A 19,044-nucleotide genomic window follows, 5' to 3' on the forward strand; every position below is an offset into this window, starting at 1 on the left:
TGCACCTACCTGGCTGCCAAGGGGAAAGCCTAAAACACAAGTAACCCCAAGTCTGTTTTCAGAGCGAAATCTCAGACATTCTGCCGACCGGCACAACGTACAGATATGGGCCTCGGGTGTCCAAGCCACCGAGGAAAACAGGGAACCCCATGCATTTCCGAAAAAAGGACACCCGTGGGAATACGCAGAGGTATGATTTGCGCACATCGCCCTAGAATTTTTTACCCAGACAGCCCCGCAAAGTCCGAAATGTCAGGAAAAAAACACTTTTTACGCACATTTCGCTCGACGCACCCATCGAAACACGCCCCCAACAACACATGGCCTACCGTCACGCGTTCCCACAGGTGTCCCTATGAAAACGGTACCTCACATGTGTGGGTGCACCTACCTGGCCGACAAGGGGAAAGCCTAAAACACAAGTAACCCCAAGTCTGTTTTCAGAGCGAAATCTCAGACATTCTGCCGACCGGCACAACGTACAGATATGGGCCTCGGGTGTCCAAGCCACCGAGGAAAACAGGGAACCCCATGCATTTCCGAAAAGAGGACACCCGTGGGAATCCGCAGAGGTATGATTTGCACACATTGCCCCAGAATTAATTACCCAGACAGCCCTGCAAAGTCTGAAATGTGGGGAAAAAAACGCTTTTTCCACACATTTCGCTCGGCGCACCCATAGAAACACGCCCCCAACAACACATGGCCTACCGTCCCACGTTCCAACACGTGTCCCGATGAAAACGGTACCTCACATGCGTGGGTGCACCTACCTGGCTGGCAAGGGGCAAGCCGAAAACGCAAGCAACCCCCAGCCTGTTTGCAGAGGGGAATCTCAGCCATTCTGCCGACCAGCACAACATACAGATATGGGCCTCGGGTGTCCAAGCCTCCAAGGAAAACAGGGAACCCCATGCATTTCCGAAAAGAGGACACCCGTGGGAATCCGCAGAGGTATGATTTGCGCACATCGCCCCAGATTTTATTACCCAGACAGCCCCGCAAAGTCCGAAAAGTCGGGAAAAAAACGCTTTTTCCGCACATTTTGCTCGACGCACCCATCGAAACACGCCCCCAACAACAAATGGCCTACCGTCACACGTTCCCACAGGTGTCCCAATGAAAATGGTACCTCACATGTGTGGGTGCACCTACCTAGCCGCCAAGGGGAAAGCCTAAAACACAAGTAACCCCAAGTCTGTTTTCAGAGGGAAATCTCAGACATTCTGCCGACCGGCACAACGTACGGATATGGGCCTCGGGTGTCCAAGCCACCGAGGAAAACAGGGAACCCCATGCATTTCCGAAAAGAGGACACCCGTGGGAATCCGCAGAGGTATGATTTGCGCACATCGCCCCAGAATTTATTACCCAGACAGCCCTGCAAAGTCCGAAATGTGGGCAAAAAAACTCTTTTTCCGCACATTTCACTCGACGCACCCATCGAAACACGCCCCCAACAACACATGGCCTACTGTCACGCGTTTCCACAGGTGTCCCAATGAAAACGGTACCTCACATGTGTGGGTGCACCTACCTGGCCGCCGAGGCGAAAGCCTAAAACACAAGTAACCCCAAGTCTGTTTTCAGAGCGAAATCTCAGACATTCTGCCGACCGGCACAACGTACAGATATGGGCCTCGGGTGTCCAAGCCACCGAGGAAAACAGGGAACCCCATGCATTTCCGAAAAGAGGACACCCGTGGGAATCTGCAGAGGTATGATTTGCGCACATCGCCCCAGAATTTTTTACCCAGACAGCCCCGCAAAGTCCGAAATGTCGGGAAAAAAACACTTTTTCCGCACATTTCGCTCGACGCACCCATCAAAACACGCCCCCAACAACACATGGTCTACCGTCACACGTTCCCACAGGTGTCCCGATGAAAACGGTACCTCACATGTGTGGGTGCACCTACCTGGCCGCCAAGGGGAAAGCCTAAAACACAAGTAACCCCAAGTCTGTTTTCATGGCGAAATCTCAGACATTCTGCCGACCGGCACAACGTACAGATTTGGGCCTCGGGTGTCCAAGCCACCAAGGAAAACAGGGAAACCCATGCATTTCCGAAAAGAGGACACCCGTGGGAATCCGCAGAGGTATGATTTGCGCACATCGCCCCAGAATTGTTTACCCAGAGAGCCCCGCAAAGTCCGAAATGTGTGGAAAAAAAACACTTTTTCCGCAGATTTCACTCGACGCACCCATCGAAACACGCCCCCAACAAGACATGGCCTACCGTCACGCATTCCCACAGGGGTCCCGATGAAAACGGTACCTCACATGTGTGGGTGCACCTACCTGGCTGCCAAGGGGAAAGCCTAAAACACAAGTAACCCCAAGTCTGTTTTCAGAGCGAAATCTCAGACATTCTGCCGACCGGCACAACGTACAGATATGGCCCTCGGGTGTCCAAGCCACCGAGGAAAACAGGGAACCCCATGCATTTCCGAAAAGAGGACACCCGTGGGAATCCGCAGAGGTATGATTTGCGCACATTGCCCCAGAATTAATTACCCAGACAGCCCTGCAAAGTCTGAAATGTGGGGAAAAAAACGCTTTTTCCGCACATTTCGCTCGACGCACCCATCGAAACACGCCCCCAACAACACCTGGCCTACCGTCACGCGTTCCCACAGGTGTCCTGATGAAAACGGTACCTCACATGTGTGGGTGCACCTACCTGGCCGCCAAGGGGAAAGCCTAAAACACCAGTAACCCAAGTCTGTTTTCAGAGCGAAATCTCAGACATTCTGCCGACCGGCACAACGTACAGATATGGGCCTCGGGTGTCCAAGCCACCGAGGAAAACAGGGAACCCCATGCATTTCCGAAAAGAGGACACCCGTGGGAATCCGCAGAGGTATGATTTGCGCACATTGCCCCAGAATTAATTACCCAGACAGCCCTGCAAAGTCTGAAATGTGGGGAAAAAAACGCTTTTTCCGCACATTTCGCTCGGCGCACGCATAGAAACACGCCCCCAACAACACATGGCCTACCGTCCCGCGTTCCAACACGTGTCCCGATGAAAACGGTACCTCACATGCGTGGGTGCACCTACCTGGCTGGCAAGGGGCAAGCCGAAAACGCAAGCAACCCCCAGCCTGTTTGCAGAGGGGAATCTCAGCCATTCTGCCGACCAGCACAACATACAGATATGGGCCTTGGGTGTCCAAGCCTCCAAGGAAAACAGGGAACCCCATGCATTTCCGAAAAGAGGACACCCGTGGGAATCCGCAGAGGTATGATTTGCGCACATCGCCCCAGATTTTATTACCCAGACAGCCCCGCAAAGTCCGAAAAGTCGGGAAAAAAACGCTTTTTCCGCACATTTTGCTTGACGCACCCATCGAAACACGCCCCCAACAACAAATGGCCTACCGTCACACGTTCCCACAGGTGTCCCAATGAAAACGGTACCTCACATGTGTGGGTGCACCTACCTAGCCGCCAAGGGGAAAGCCTAAAACACAAGTAACCCCAAGTCTGTTTTCAGAGGGAAATCTCAGACATTCTGCCGACCGGCACAACGTACGGATATGGGCCTCGGGTGTCCAAGCCACCGAGGAAAACAGGGAACCCCATGCATTTCCGAAAAGAGGACACCCGTGGGAATCCGCAGAGGTATGATTTGCGCACATCGCCCCAGAATTTATTACCCAGACAGCCCTGCAAAGTCCGAAATGTGGGCAAAAAAACTCTTTTTCCGCACATTTCACTCGACGCACCCATCGAAACACGCCCCCAACAACACATGGCCTACTGTCACGCGTTTCCACAGGTGTCCCAATGAAAACGGTACCTCACATGTGTGGGTGCACCTACCTGGCCGCCGAGGCGAAAGCCTAAAACACAAGTAACCCCAAGTCTGTTTTCAGAGCGAAATCTCAGACATTCTGCCGACCGGCACAACGTACAGATATGGGCCTCGGGTGTCCAAGCCACCGAGGAAAACAGGGAACCCCATGCATTTCCGAAAAGAGGACACCCGTGGGAATCTGCAGAGGTATGATTTGCGCACATCGCCCCAGAATTTTTTACCCAGACAGCCCCGCAAAGTCCGAAATGTCGGGAAAAAAACACTTTTTCCGCACATTTCGCTCGACGCACCCATCAAAACACGCCCCCAACAACACATGGTCTACCGTCACACGTTCCCACAGGTGTCCCGATGAAAACGGTACCTCACATGTGTGGGTGCACCTACCTGGCCGCCAAGGGGAAAGCCTAAAACACAAGTAACCCCAAGTCTGTTTTCATGGCGAAATCTCAGACATTCTGCCGACCGGCACAACGTACAGATTTGGGCCTCGGGTGTCCAAGCCACCAAGGAAAACAGGGAAACCCATGCATTTCCGAAAAGAGGACACCCGTGGGAATCCGCAGAGGTATGATTTGCGCACATCGCCCCAGAATTGTTTACCCAGAGAGCCCCGCAAAGTCCGAAATGTGTGGAAAAAAAACACTTTTTCCGCAGATTTCACTCGACGCACCCATCGAAACACGCCCCCAACAAGACATGGCCTACCGTCACGCATTCCCACAGGGGTCCCGATGAAAACGGTACCTCACATGTGTGGGTGCACCTACCTGGCTGCCAAGGGGAAAGCCTAAAACACAAGTAACCCCAAGTCTGTTTTCAGAGCGAAATCTCAGACATTCTGCCGACCGGCACAACGTACAGATATGGCCCTCGGGTGTCCAAGCCACCGAGGAAAACAGGGAACCCCATGCATTTCCGAAAAGAGGACACCCGTGGGAATCCGCAGAGGTATGATTTGCGCACATTGCCCCAGAATTAATTACCCAGACAGCCCTGCAAAGTCTGAAATGTGGGGAAAAAAACGCTTTTTCCGCACATTTCGCTCGACGCACCCATCGAAACACGCCCCCAACAACACCTGGCCTACCGTCACGCGTTCCCACAGGTGTCCTGATGAAAACGGTACCTCACATGTGTGGGTGCACCTACCTGGCCGCCAAGGGGAAAGCCTAAAACACCAGTAACCCAAGTCTGTTTTCAGAGCGAAATCTCAGACATTCTGCCGACCGGCACAACGTACAGATATGGGCCTCGGGTGTCCAAGCCACCGAGGAAAACAGGGAACCCCATGCATTTCCGAAAAGAGGACACCCGTGGGAATCCGCAGAGGTATGATTTGCGCACATTGCCCCAGAATTAATTACCCAGACAGCCCTGCAAAGTCTGAAATGTGGGGAAAAAAACGCTTTTTCCGCACATTTCGCTCGGCGCACGCATAGAAACACGCCCCCAACAACACATGGCCTACCGTCCCGCGTTCCAACACGTGTCCCGATGAAAACGGTACCTCACATGCGTGGGTGCACCTACCTGGCTGGCAAGGGGCAAGCCGAAAACGCAAGCAACCCCCAGCCTGTTTGCAGAGGGGAATCTCAGCCATTCTGCCGACCAGCACAACATACAGATATGGGCCTTGGGTGTCCAAGCCTCCAAGGAAAACAGGGAACCCCATGCATTTCCGAAAAGAGGACACCCGTGGGAATCCGCAGAGGTATGATTTGCGCACATCGCCCCAGATTTTATTACCCAGACAGCCCCGCAAAGTCCGAAAAGTCGGGAAAAAAACGCTTTTTCCGCACATTTTGCTTGACGCACCCATCGAAACACGCCCCCAACAACAAATGGCCTACCGTCACACGTTCCCACAGGTGTCCCAATGAAAACGGTACCTCACATGTGTGGGTGCACCTACCTAGCCGCCAAGGGGAAAGCCTAAAACACAAGTAACCCCAAGTCTGTTTTCAGAGGGAAATCTCAGACATTCTGCCGACCGGCACAACGTACGGATATGGGCCTCGGGTGTCCAAGCCACCGAGGAAAACAGGGAACCCCATGCATTTCCGAAAAGAGGACACCCGTGGGAATCCGCAGAGGTATGATTTGCGCACATCGCCCCAGAATTTATTACCCAGACAGCCCTGCAAAGTCTGAAATGTGGGCAAAAAAACTCTTTTTCCGCACATTTCACTCGACGCACCCATCGAAACACGCCCCCAACAACACATGGTCTACCATCACACGTTCCCACAGGTGTCCCGATGTAAACGGTACCTCACATGTGTGGGTGCACCTACCTGGCCGCCAAGGGGAAAGCCTAAAACACAAGTAACCCCAAGTCTTTTTTCATGGCGAAATCTCAGACATTATGGCGACCGGCACAACGTACAGATTTGGGCCTCGGGTGTCCAAGCCACCAAGGAAAACAGGGAAACCCATGCATTTCCGAAAAGAGGACACCCGTGGGAATCCGCAGAGGTATGATTTGCGCACATCGCCCCAGAATTGTTTACCCAGAGAGCCCCGCAAAGTCCGAAATGTGTGGAAAAAAACACTTTTTCCGCAGATTTCACTCGACGCACCCATCGAAACACGCCCCCAACAACACATGGCCTACCGTCACGCATTCCCAAAGGCGTCCCGATGAAAACGGTACCTCACATGTGTGGGTGCACCTACCTGGCTGCCAAGGGGAAAGCCTAAAACACAAGTAACCCCAAGTCTGTTTTCAGAGCGAAATCTCAGACATTCTGCCGACCGGCACAACGTACAGATATGGCCCTCGGGTGTCCAAGCCACCGAGGAAAAAAGGGAACCCCATGCATTTCCGAAAAGAGGACACCCGTGGGAATACGCAGAGGTATGATTTGCGCACATCGCCCTAGAATTTTTTACCCAGACAGCCCCGCAAAGTCTGAAATGTCGGGAAAAAAACACTTTTTACGCACATTTCGCTCGACGCACCCATCGAAACACGCCCCCAACAACACATGGCCTACCGTCACGCGTTCCCACAGGTGTCCCTATGAAAACGGTACCTCACATGTGTGGGTGCACCTACCTGGCTGCCAAGGGGAAAGCCTAAAACACAAGTAACCCCAAGTCTGTTTTCAGAGGGAAATCTCAGACATTCTGCCGACCGGCACAACGTAGAGATATGGGCCTCGGGTGTCCAAGCCACCGAGGAAAACAGGGAACCCCATGCATTTCCGAAAAGAGGACACCCGTGGGAATCCGCAGAGGTATGATTTGCGCACATTGCCCCAGAATTAATTACCCAGACAGCCCTGCAAAGTCTGAAATGTGGGGAAAAAAACGCTTTTTCCGCACATTTTGCTCGACGCACCCATCGAAACACGCCCCCAACAACACATGGCCTACCGTCACGCATTCCCACAGGTGTCCCGATGAAAACGGTACCTCACATGTGTGGGTGCACCTACCTGGCTGCCAAGGGGAAAGCCTAAAACACCAGTAACCCAAGTCTGTTTTCAGAGCGAAATCTCAGACATTCTGCCGACCGGCACAACGTACAGATATGGGCCTCGGGTGTCCAAGCCACCAAGGAAAACGGGGAACCCCATGCATTTCCGAAAAGAGGACACCCATGGGAATCCGCAGAGGTATGATTTGCGCACATCGCCCCAGATTTTATTACCCAGACAGCCCCGTAAAGTCCGAAAAATCGGGAAAAAAACGCTTTTTCCGCACATTTTGCTCAACGCACCCATCGAAACACGCCCCCAACAACACATGGCCTACCGTCCCGCGTTCCCACAGGTGTCCCGATTAAAACGGTACCTCACATGCGTGGGTGCACCTACCTGGCTGGCAAGGGGCAAGCTGAAAACGCAAGCAACCCCCAGTCTGTTTGCAGAGGGGAATCTCAGCCATTCTGCCGACCGGCACAACATACAGATATGGGCCTCGGGTGTCCAAGCCACCGAGGAAAACAGGGAACCCGATGCATTTCCGAAAAGAGGACACCCGTGGGAATCCGCAGAGGTATGATTTGCGCACATCGCCCCAGAATTTATTATCCAGACACCCCCGCAAAGTCCGAAATGTGGGGAAAAAAACGCATTTTCTGCACATTTCGCTCGGCGCACCCATAGAAACACGCCCCCAACAACACATGGCCTACCGTCCCACTTTCCCACAGGTGTCCCGATGAAAACGGTACCTCACATGCGTGGGTGCACCTACCTGGCTGGCAAGGGGCAAGCCGAAAACGCAAGCAACCCCCAGCCTGTTTTCAGAGGGGAATCTCAGCCATTCTGCCGACCGGTACAACGTACAGGTATGGGCCGCGGGTGTCCAAGCCACCGAGGAAAACCCATGCATTTCCGAAAAGAGGACACCCGTGGGAATCCGCAGAGGTATGATTTGCGCACATCACCCCAGATTTTATTACCCAGACAGCCCCGCAAAGTCCAAAAAGTCGGGGAAAAAACGCTTTTTCCGCACATTTTGCTCGACGCACCCATCGAAACACGCCCCAACAACACATGGCCTACCGTCACACGTTCCCACAGGTGTCCCAATGAAAACGGTACCTCACATGTGTGGGTGCACCTACCTAGCCGCCAAGGGGAAAGCCTAAAACACAAGTAACCCCAAGTCTGTTTTCAGAGGGAAATCTCAGACATTCTGCCGACCGGCACAACGTACAGATATGGGCCTCGGGTGTCCAAGCCACCGAGGAAAACAGGGAACCCCATGCATTTCCGAAAAGAGGACACCCGTGGGAATCCGCAGAGGTATGATTTGCGCACATCGCCCTGGAATTTTTTACCCAGACAGCCCCGCAAAGTCCGAAATGTCGGGAAAAAAACACTTTTTACGCACATTTCGCTCGACGCACCCATCGAAACATGCCCCCAACAACACATGGCCTACCGTCACGCATTCCCACAGGTGTCCCGATGAAAACGGTACCTCACATGTGTGGGTGCACCTACCTGGCCGCCAAGGGGAAAGCCTAAAACACAAGTAACCCCAAGTCTGTTTTCAGAGGGAAATCTCAGACATTCTGCCGACCGGCACAACGTACAGATATGGGCCTCGGGTGTCCAAGCCACCGAGGAAAACAGGGAACCCCATGCATTTCCGAAAAGAGGACACCCGTGGAAATCTGCAGAGGTATGATTTGCGCACATTGCCCCAGAATTAATTACCCAGACAGCCCTGCAAAGTCTGAAATGTGGGGAAAAAAACGCTTTTTCCGCACATTTCGCTCGACGCACCCATCGAAACACGCCCCCAACAACACATGGCCTACCGTCACGCGTTCCCACAGGTGTCCTGATGAAAACGGTACCTCACATGTGTGGGTGCACCTACCTGGCCGCCAAGGGGAAAGCCTAAAACACCAGTAACCCAAGTCTGTTTTCAGAGCGAAATCTCAGACATTCTGCCGACCGGCACAACGTACAGATATGGGCCTCGGGTGTCCAAGCCACCGAGGAAAACAGGGAACCCCATGCATTTCCAAAAAGAGGACACCCGTGGGAATCCGCAGAGGTATGATTTGCGCACATTGCCCCAGAATTAATTAACCAGACAGCCCTGCAAAGTCTGAAATGTGGGGAAAAAAACGCTTTTTCTGCACATTTCGCTCGACGCACCCATCGAAACACGCCCCCAACAACACATGGCCTACCGTCACGCGTTCCCACAGGTGTCCTGATGAAAACGGTACCTCACATGTGTGGGTGCACCTACCTGGCCGCCAAGGGGAAAGCCTAAAACACCAGTAACCCAAGTCTGTTTTCAGAGCGAAATCTCAGACATTCTGCCGACCGGAACAACGTACAGATATGGGCCTCGGGTGTCCAAGCCACCAAGGAAAACGGGGAACCCCATGCATTTCCGAAAAGAGGACACCCATGGGAATCCGCAGAGGTATGATTTGCGCACATCGCCCCAGAATTGTTTACCCAGAGAGCCCCGCAAAGTCCGAAATGTGTGGAAAAAAAACACTTTTTCCGCAGATTTCACTCGACGCACCCATCGAAACACGCCCCCAACAACACATGGCCTACCGTCACGCGTTCCCACAGGTGTCCCGATGAAAACGGTACCTCACATGTGTGGGTGCACCTACCTGGCCGCCAAGGGGAAAGCCTAAAACACAAGTAACCCCAAGTCTATTTTCAGAGGGAAATCTCAGACATTCTGCCGACCGGCACAACGTACAGATATGGGCCTCGGGTGTCCAAGCCACCGAGGAAAACAGGGAACCCCATGCATTTCCGAAAAGAGGACACCCGTGGGAATACGCAGAGGTATGATTTGCGCACATCGCCCTAGAATTTTTTACCCAGACAGCCCCGCAAAGTCCGAAATGTCGGGAAAAAAACACCGTGGGAATCCGCAGAGGTATGATTTGCGCACATTGCCCCAGAATTTATTACCCAGACAGCCCTGCAAAGTCTGAAATGTGGGGAAAAAATGCTTTTTCCGCACATTTTGCTCGACGCACCCATCGAAACACGCCCCAACAACACATGGCCTACCGTCACGCGTTCCCACAGGTGCCCCGATGAAAACGGTGCCTCACATGTGTGGGTGCACCTACCTGGCCGCCAAGGGGAAAGCCTAAAACACAAGTAACCCTAAGTCTGTTTTCAGAGCGAAATCTCAGACATTCTGCCGACCGGCACAACGTACAGATATTGGCCTCGGGTGTCCAAGCCACCAAGGAAAACAGGAAACCCAATGCATTTCCGAAAAGAGGACACCCGTGGGAATCCGCAGAGGTATGATTTGTGCACATTGCCCCAGAATTTATTACCCAGACATCCCTGCAAAGTCCGAAATGTGGGAAAAAAAACGCTTTTTCCGCACATTTCGCTCGACGCACCCATCGAAACAAGCCCCCAACAACACATGGCCTACCGTCACTTGTTCCCACAGGTGTCCCGATGAAAACGGTACCTCACATGTGTGGGTGCACCTACCTGGCCGCCAAGGGGAAAGCCTAAAACACAAGTAACCCCAAGTCTGTTTTCAGAGCGAAATCTCAGACATTCTGCCGACCGGCACAACGTACAGATATTGGCCTCGGGTGTCCAAGCCACCAAGGAAAACAGGGAACCCAATGCATTTCCGAAAAGAGGACACCCGTGGGAATCCGCAGAGGTATGATTTGTGCACATCGCCCCAAAATTTATTACCCAGACATCCCTGCAAAGTCCGAAATGTGGGGAAAAAAATGCTTTTTCCGCACATTTCGCTCGACGCACCCATCGAAACAAGCCCCCAACAACACATGGCCTACCGTCACTTGTTCCCACAGGTTTCCCGATGAAAACGGTACCTCACATGTGTGGGTGCACCTACCTGGCCGCCAAGGGGAAAGCCTAAAACACAAGTAACCCCAAGTCTGTTTTCAGAGCGAAATCTCAGACATTCTGCCGACCGGCACAACGTGCAGATATGGCCCTCGGGTGTCCAAGCCACCGAGGAAAACAGGGATCCCCATGCATTTCCGAAAAGAGGACACCCGTGGGAATCCGCAGAGGTATGATTTGTGCACATCGCCCCAGAATTTATTACCCAGACAGCCCTGCAAAGTCCGAAAATGTGGGGAAAAAAACGCTTTTTCCGCACATTCTGCTCGACGCACCCATCGAAACACGCCCCCAACAACACAGGGCCTACTTCCACGCGTTCCCACAGGTGTCCCGATGAAAACGGTACCTCATATGTGTGGGTGCACCTACCTGGCTGCCAAGGGGCAAGCCGAAAATGCAAGCAACCCCCAGTCTGTCTGCAGAGGGGAATCTCAGCCATTCTGCCGACCGGTACAACGTACAGATATGGGCCTCGGGTGTCCAAGCCACCAAGGAAAACAGGGAACCCCATGCATTTCCGAAAAGAGGACACCCGTGGGAATCCGCAGAGGTATGATTTGCGCACATCGCCCCAAAATTTATTACCCAGACAGCGCTGCAAAGTCCGAAATGTGGGGAAAAAAACGCTTTTTCCGCACATTTCGCTCGACGCACCCATCGAAACAAGCCCCCAACAACACATGGCCTACCGTCCCCCTTTCCCACAGGTGCCCCGATGAAAACGGTACCTCACATGTGTGGGTGCACCTACCTGGCCGCCAAGGGGAAAGCCTAAAACACAAGTAACCCCAAGTCTGTTTTCAGAGCGAAATCTCAGACATTCTGCCGACCGGCACAACGTACAGATATGGGCCTCGGGTGTCCAAGCCACCGAGGAAAACAGGGAACCCCATGCATTTCTGAAAAGAGGACACCCGTGGGAATCCGCAGAGGTATGATTTGCGCACATCGACCCAGAATTTTTTACCCAGACAGCCCTGCAAAGTCCGAAAAGTGGGAAAAAAAATGCTTTTTCTGCACATTTTGCTCGACGCACCCATCGAAACACGCCCCCAACAACACATGGCCTACCGTCACGCTTTCCCACAGGTGTCCCGATGAAAACGGTACCATACATGTGTGGGTGCACCTACCTGGCCGCCAAGGGGAAAGCCTAAAACACAAGTAACCCCAAGTCTGTTTTCAGAGCGAAATCTCAGACATTCTGCCGACCGGCACAACGTACAGATATGGCCCTCGGGTGTCCAAGCCACCTAGGAAAACAGGGAACCCCATGCATTTCCGAAAAGAGGACACCCGTGGGAATACGCAGAGGTATGATTTTCGCACATCGCCCCAGATTTTATTACCCAGACAGCCCCGCAAAGTCCGAAAAGTCGGGAAAAAAACGCTTTTTCCGCACATTTTGCTTGACGCACCCATCGAAACACGCCCCCAACAACAAATGGCCTACCGTCACACGTTCCCACAGGTGTCCCAATGAAAACGGTACCTCACATGTGTGGGTGCACCTACCTGGCCGCCAAGGGGAAAGCCTAAAACACAAGTAACCCCAAGTCTGTTTTCAGAGGGAAATCTCAGACATTCTGCCGACCGGCACAACGTACAGATATGGGCCTCGGGTGTCCAAGCCACCGAGGAAAACAGGGAACCCCATGCATTTCCGAAAAGAGGACACCCGTGGGAATCCGCAGAGGTATGATTTGCGCACATCGCCCCAGAATTTATTACCCAGACAGCCCTGCAAAGTCCGAAATGTGGGCAAAAAAACTCTTTTTCCGCACATTTCACTCGACGCACCCATCGAAACACGCCCCCAACAACACATGGTCTACCATCACACGTTCCCACAGGTGTCCCGATGTAAACGGTACCTCACATGTGTGGGTGCACCTACCTGGCCGCCAAGGGGAAAGCCTAAAACACAAGTAACCCCAAGTCTGTTTTCAGAGCGAAATCTCAGACATTCTGCCGACCGGCACAACGTACAGATATGGGCCTCGGGTGTCCAAGCCACCGAGGAAAACAGGGAACCCCATGCATTTCCAAAAAGAGGACACCCGTGGGAATCCGCAGAGGTATGATTTGCGCACATTGCCCCAGAATTAATTAACCAGACAGCCCTGCAAAGTCTGAAATGTGGGGAAAAAAACGCTTTTTCCGCACATTTCGCTCGACGCACCCATCGAAACACGCCCCCAACAACACATGGCCTACCGTCACGCGTTCCCACAGGTGTCCTGATGAAAACGGTACCTCACATGTGTGGGTGCACCTACCTGGCCGCCAAGGGGAAAGCCTAAAACACCAGTAACCCAAGTCTGTTTTCAGAGCGAAATCTCAGACATTCTGCCGACCGGCACAACGTACAGATATGGGCCTCGGGTGTCCAAGCCACCGAGGAAAACAGGGAACCCCATGCATTTCCGAAAAGAGGACACCCGTGGGAATCCGCAGAGGTATGATTTGCGCACATTGCCCCAGAATTAATTACCCAGACAGCCCTGCAAAGTCTGAAATGTGGGGAAAAAAACGCTTTTTCCACACATTTCGCTCGGCGCACCCATAGAAACACGCCCCCAACAACACATGGCTTACCGTCCCGCGTTCCAACACGTGTCCCGATGAAAACGGTACCTCACATGCGTGGGTGCACCTACCTGGCTGGCAAGCCGAAAACGCAAGCAACCCCAAGCCTGTTTGCAGAGGGGAATCTCAGCCATTCTGCCGACCAGCACAACATACAGATATGGGCCTCGGGTGTCCAAGCCTCCAAGGAAAACAGGGAACCCCATGCATTTCCGAAAAGAGGACACCCGTGGGAATCCGCAGAGGTATGATTTGCGCACATCGCCCCAGATTTTATTACCCAGACAGCCCCGCAAAGTCCGAAAAGTCGGGAAAAAAACGCTTTTTCCGCACATTTTGCTCGACGCACCCATCGAAACACGCCCCCAACAACAAATGGCCTACCGTCACACGTTCCCACAGGTGTCCCAATGAAAATGGTACCTCACATGTGTGGGTGCACCTACCTAGCCGCCAAGGGGAAAGCCTAAAACACAAGTAACCCCAAGTCTGTTTTCAGAGGGAAATCTCAGACATTCTGCCGACCGGCACAACGTACGGATATGGGCCTCGGGTGTCCAAGCCACCGAGGAAAACAGGGAACCCCATGCATTTCCGAAAAGAGGACACCCGTGGGAATCCGCAGAGGTATGATTTGCGCACATCGCCCCAGAATTTATTACCCAGACAGCCCTGCAAAGTCCGAAATGTGGGCAAAAAAACTCTTTTTCCGCACATTTCACTCGACGCACCCATCGAAACACGCCCCCAACAACACATGGCCTACTGTCACGCGTTTCCACAGGTGTCCCAATGAAAACGGTACCTCACATGTGTGGGTGCACCTACCTGGCCGCCGAGGGGAAAGCCTAAAACACAAGTAACCCCAAGTCTGTTTTCAGAGCGAAATCTCAGACATTCTGCCGACCGGCACAACGTACAGATATGGGCCTCGGGTGTCCAAGCCACCGAGGAAAACAGGGAACCCCATGCATTTCCGAAAAGAGGACACCCGTGGGAATCTGCAGAGGTATGATTTGCGCACATCGCCCCAGAATTTTTTACCCAGACAGCCCCGCAAAGTCCGAAATGTCGGGAAAAAAACACTTTTTCCGCACATTTCGCTCGACGCACCCATCAAAACACGCCCCCAACAACACATGGTCTACCGTCACACGTTCCCACAGGTGTTCCGATGAAAACGGTACCTCACATGTGTGGGTGCACCTACCTGGCCGCCAACGGGAAAGCCTAAAACACAAGTAACCCCAAGTCTGTTTTCATGGCGAAATCTCAGACATTCTGCCGACCGGCACAACGTACAGATTTGGGCCTCGGGTGTCCAAGCCACCAAGGAAAACAGGGAAACCCATGCATTTCCAAAAAGAGGACACCCGTGGGAATCCGCAGAGGTATGATTTGCGCACATCGCCCCAGAATTGTTTACCCAGAGAGCCCCGCAAAGTCCGAAATGTGTGGAAAAAAAACACTTTTTCCGCAGATTTCACTCGACGCACCCATCGAAACACGCCCCCAACAACACATGGCCTACCGTCACGCATTCCCACAGGGGTCCCGATGAAAACGGTACCTCACATGTGTGGGTGCACCTACCTGGCTGCCAAGGGGAAAGCCTAAAACACAAGTAACCCCAAGTCTGTTTTCAGAGCGAAATCTCAGACATTCTGCCGACCGGCACAACGTACAGATATGGCCCTCGGGTGTCCAAGCCACCGAGGAAAACAGGGAACCCCATGCATTTCCGAAAAGAGGACACCTGTGGGAATACGCAGAGGTATGATTTGCGCACATCGCCCTAGAATTTTTTACCCAGACAGCCCCGCAAAGTCCGAAATGTCGGGAAAAAAACACTTTTTACGCACATTTTGCTCGACGCACCCATGGAAACACGCCCCCAACAACACATGGCCTACCGTCACGCGTTCCCACAGGTGTCCTGATGAAAACGGTACCTCACATGTGTGGGTGCACCTACCTGGCCGCCAAGGGGAAAGCCTAAAACACCAGTAACCCAAGTCTGTTTTCAGAGCGAAATCTCAGACATTCTGCCGACCGGCACAACGTACAGATATGGGCCTCGGGTGTCCAAGCCACCGAGGAAAACAGGGAACCCCATGCATTTCCGAAAAGAGGACACCCGTGGGAATCTGCAGAGGTATGATTTGCGCACATTGCCCCAGAATTAATTACCCAGACAGCCCTGCAAAGTCTGAAATGTGGGGAAAAAAACGCTTTTTCCGCACATTTCGCTCGGCGCACGCATAGAAACACGCCCCCAACAACACATGGCCTACCGTCCCGCGTTCCAACACGTGTCCCGATGAAAACGGTACCTCACATGCGTGGGTGCACCTACCTGGCTGGCAAGGGGCAAGCCGAAAACGCAAGCAACCCCCAGCCTGTTTGCAGAGGGGAATCTCAGCCATTCTGCCGACCAGCACAACATACAGATATGGGCCTCGGGTGTCCAAGCCTCCAAGGAAAACAGGGAACCCCATGCATTTCCGAAAAGAGGACACCCGTGGGAATCCGCAGAGGTATGATTTGCGCACATCGCCCCAGATTTTATTACCCAGACAGCCCCGCAAAGTCCGAAAAGTCGGGAAAAAAACGCTTTTTCCGCACATTTTGCTTGACGCACCCATCGAAACACGCCCCCAACAACAAATGGCCTACCGTCACACGTTCCCACAGGTGTCCCAATGAAAACGGTACCTCACATGTGTGGGTGCACCTACCTAGCCGCCAAGGGGAAAGCCTAAAACACAAGTAACCCCAAGTCTGTTTTCAGAGGGAAATCTCAGACATTCTGCCGACCGGCACAACGTACGGATATGGGCCTCGGGTGTCCAAGCCACCGAGGAAAACAGGGAACCCCATGCATTTCCGAAAAGAGGACACCCGTGGGAATCCGCAGAGGTATGATTTGCGCACATCGCCCCAGAATTTATTACCCAGACAGCCCTGCAAAGTCCGAAATGTGGGCAAAAAAACTCTTTTTCCGCACATTTCACTCGACGCACCCATCGAAACACGCCCCCAACAACACATGGTCTACCATCACACGTTCCCACAGGTGTCCCGATGTAAACGGTACCTCACATGTGTGGGTGCACCTACCTGGCCGCCAAGGGGAAAGCCTAAAACACAAGTAACCCCAAGTCTTTTTTCATGGCGAAATCTCAGACATTCTGCCGACCGGCACAACGTACAGATATGGGCCTCGGGTGTCCAAGCCACCGAGGAAAACAGGGAACCCCATGCATTTCCAAAAAGAGGACACCCGTGGGAATCCGCAGAGGTATGATTTGCGCACATTGCCCCAGAATTAATTAACCAGACAGCCCTGCAAAGTCTGAAATGTGGGGAAAAAAACGCTTTTTCCGCACATTTCGCTCGACGCACCCATCGAAACACGCCCCCAACAACACATGGCCTACCGTCACGCGTTCCCACAGGTGTCCTGATGAAAACGGTACCTCACATGTGTGGGTGCACCTACCTGGCCGCCAAGGGGAAAGCCTAAAACACCAGTAACCCAAGTCTGTTTTCAGAGCGAAATCTCAGACATTCTGCCGACCGGCACAACGTACAGATATGGGCCTCGGGTGTCCAAGCCACCGAGGAAAACAGGGAACCCCATGCATTTCCGAAAAGAGGACACCCGTGGGAATCCGCAGAGGTATGATTTGCGCACATTGCCCCAGAATTAATTACCCAGACAGCCCTGCAAAGTCTGAAATGTGGGGAAAAAAACGCTTTTTCCACACATTTCGCTCGGCGCACCCATAGAAACACGCCCCCAACAACACATGGCTTACCGTCCCGCGTTCCAACACGTGTCCCGATGAAAACGGTACCTCACATGCGTGGGTGCACCTACCTGGCTGGCAAGCCGAAAACGCAAGCAACCCCAAGCCTGTTTGCAGAGGGGAATCTCAGCCATTCTGCCGACCAGCACAACATACAGATATGGGCCTCGGGTGTCCAAGCCTCCAAGGAAAACAGGGAACCCCATGCATTTCCGAAAAGAGGACACCCGTGGGAATCCGCAGAGGTATGATTTGCGCACATCGCCCCAGATTTTATTACCCAGACAGCCCCGCAAAGTCCGAAAAGTCGGGAAAAAAACGCTTTTTCCGCACATTTTGCTCGACGCACCCATCGAAACACGCCCCCAACAACAAATGGCCTACCGTCACACGTTCCCACAGGTGTCCCAATGAAAATGGTACCTCACATGTGTGGGTGCACCTACCTAGCCGCCAAGGGGAAAGCCTAAAACACAAGTAACCCCAAGTCTGTTTTCAGAGGGAAATCTCAGACATTCTGCCGACCGGCACAACGTACGGATATGGGCCTCGGGTGTCCAAGCCACCGAGGAAAACAGGGAACCCCATGCATTTCCGAAAAGAGGACACCCGTGGGAATCCGCAGAGGTATGATTTGCGCACATCGCCCCAGAATTTATTACCCAGACAGCCCTGCAAAGTCCGAAATGTGGGCAAAAAAACTCTTTTTCCGCACATTTCACTCGACGCACCCATCGAAACACGCCCCCAACAACACATGGCCTACTGTCACGCGTTTCCACAGGTGTCCCAATGAAAACGGTACCTCACATGTGTGGGTGCACCTACCTGGCCGCCGAGGGGAAAGCCTAAAACACAAGTAACCCCAAGTCTGTTTTCAGAGCGAAATCTCAGACATTCTGCCGACCGGCACAACGTACAGATATGGGCCTCGGGTGTCCAAGCCACCGAGGAAAACAGGGAACCCCATGCATTTCCGAAAAGAGGACACCCGTGGGAATCCGCAGAGGTATGATTTGCGCACATCGCCCCAGAATTTATTACCCAGACAGCCCTGCAAAGTCTGAAATGTGGGCAAAAAAACTCTTTTTCCGCACATTTCACTCGACGCACCCATCGAAACACGCCCCCAACAACACATGGTCTACCATCACACGTTCCCACAGGTGTCCCGATGTAAACGGTACCTCACATGTGTGGGTGCACCTACCTGGCCGCCAAGGGGAAAGCCCAAAACACAAGTAACCCCAAGTCTTTTTTCATGGCGAAATCTCAGACATTATGGCGACCGGCACAACGTACAGATTTGGGCCTCGGGTGTCCAAGCCACCAAGGAAAACAGGGAAACCCATGCATTTCCGAAAAGAGGACACCCGTGGGAATCCGCAGAGGTATGATTTGCGCACATCGCCCCAGAATTGTTTACCCAGAGAGCCCCGCAAAGTCCGAAATGTGTGGAAA

The sequence above is a fragment of the Ambystoma mexicanum genome, chromosome 1p (genome assembly GCF_040938575.1).
Source record: "Ambystoma mexicanum isolate Mex_15411 chromosome 1p, UKY_AmexF1_1, whole genome shotgun sequence".
Lineage (NCBI taxonomy): Eukaryota > Metazoa > Chordata > Amphibia > Caudata > Ambystomatidae > Ambystoma > Ambystoma mexicanum.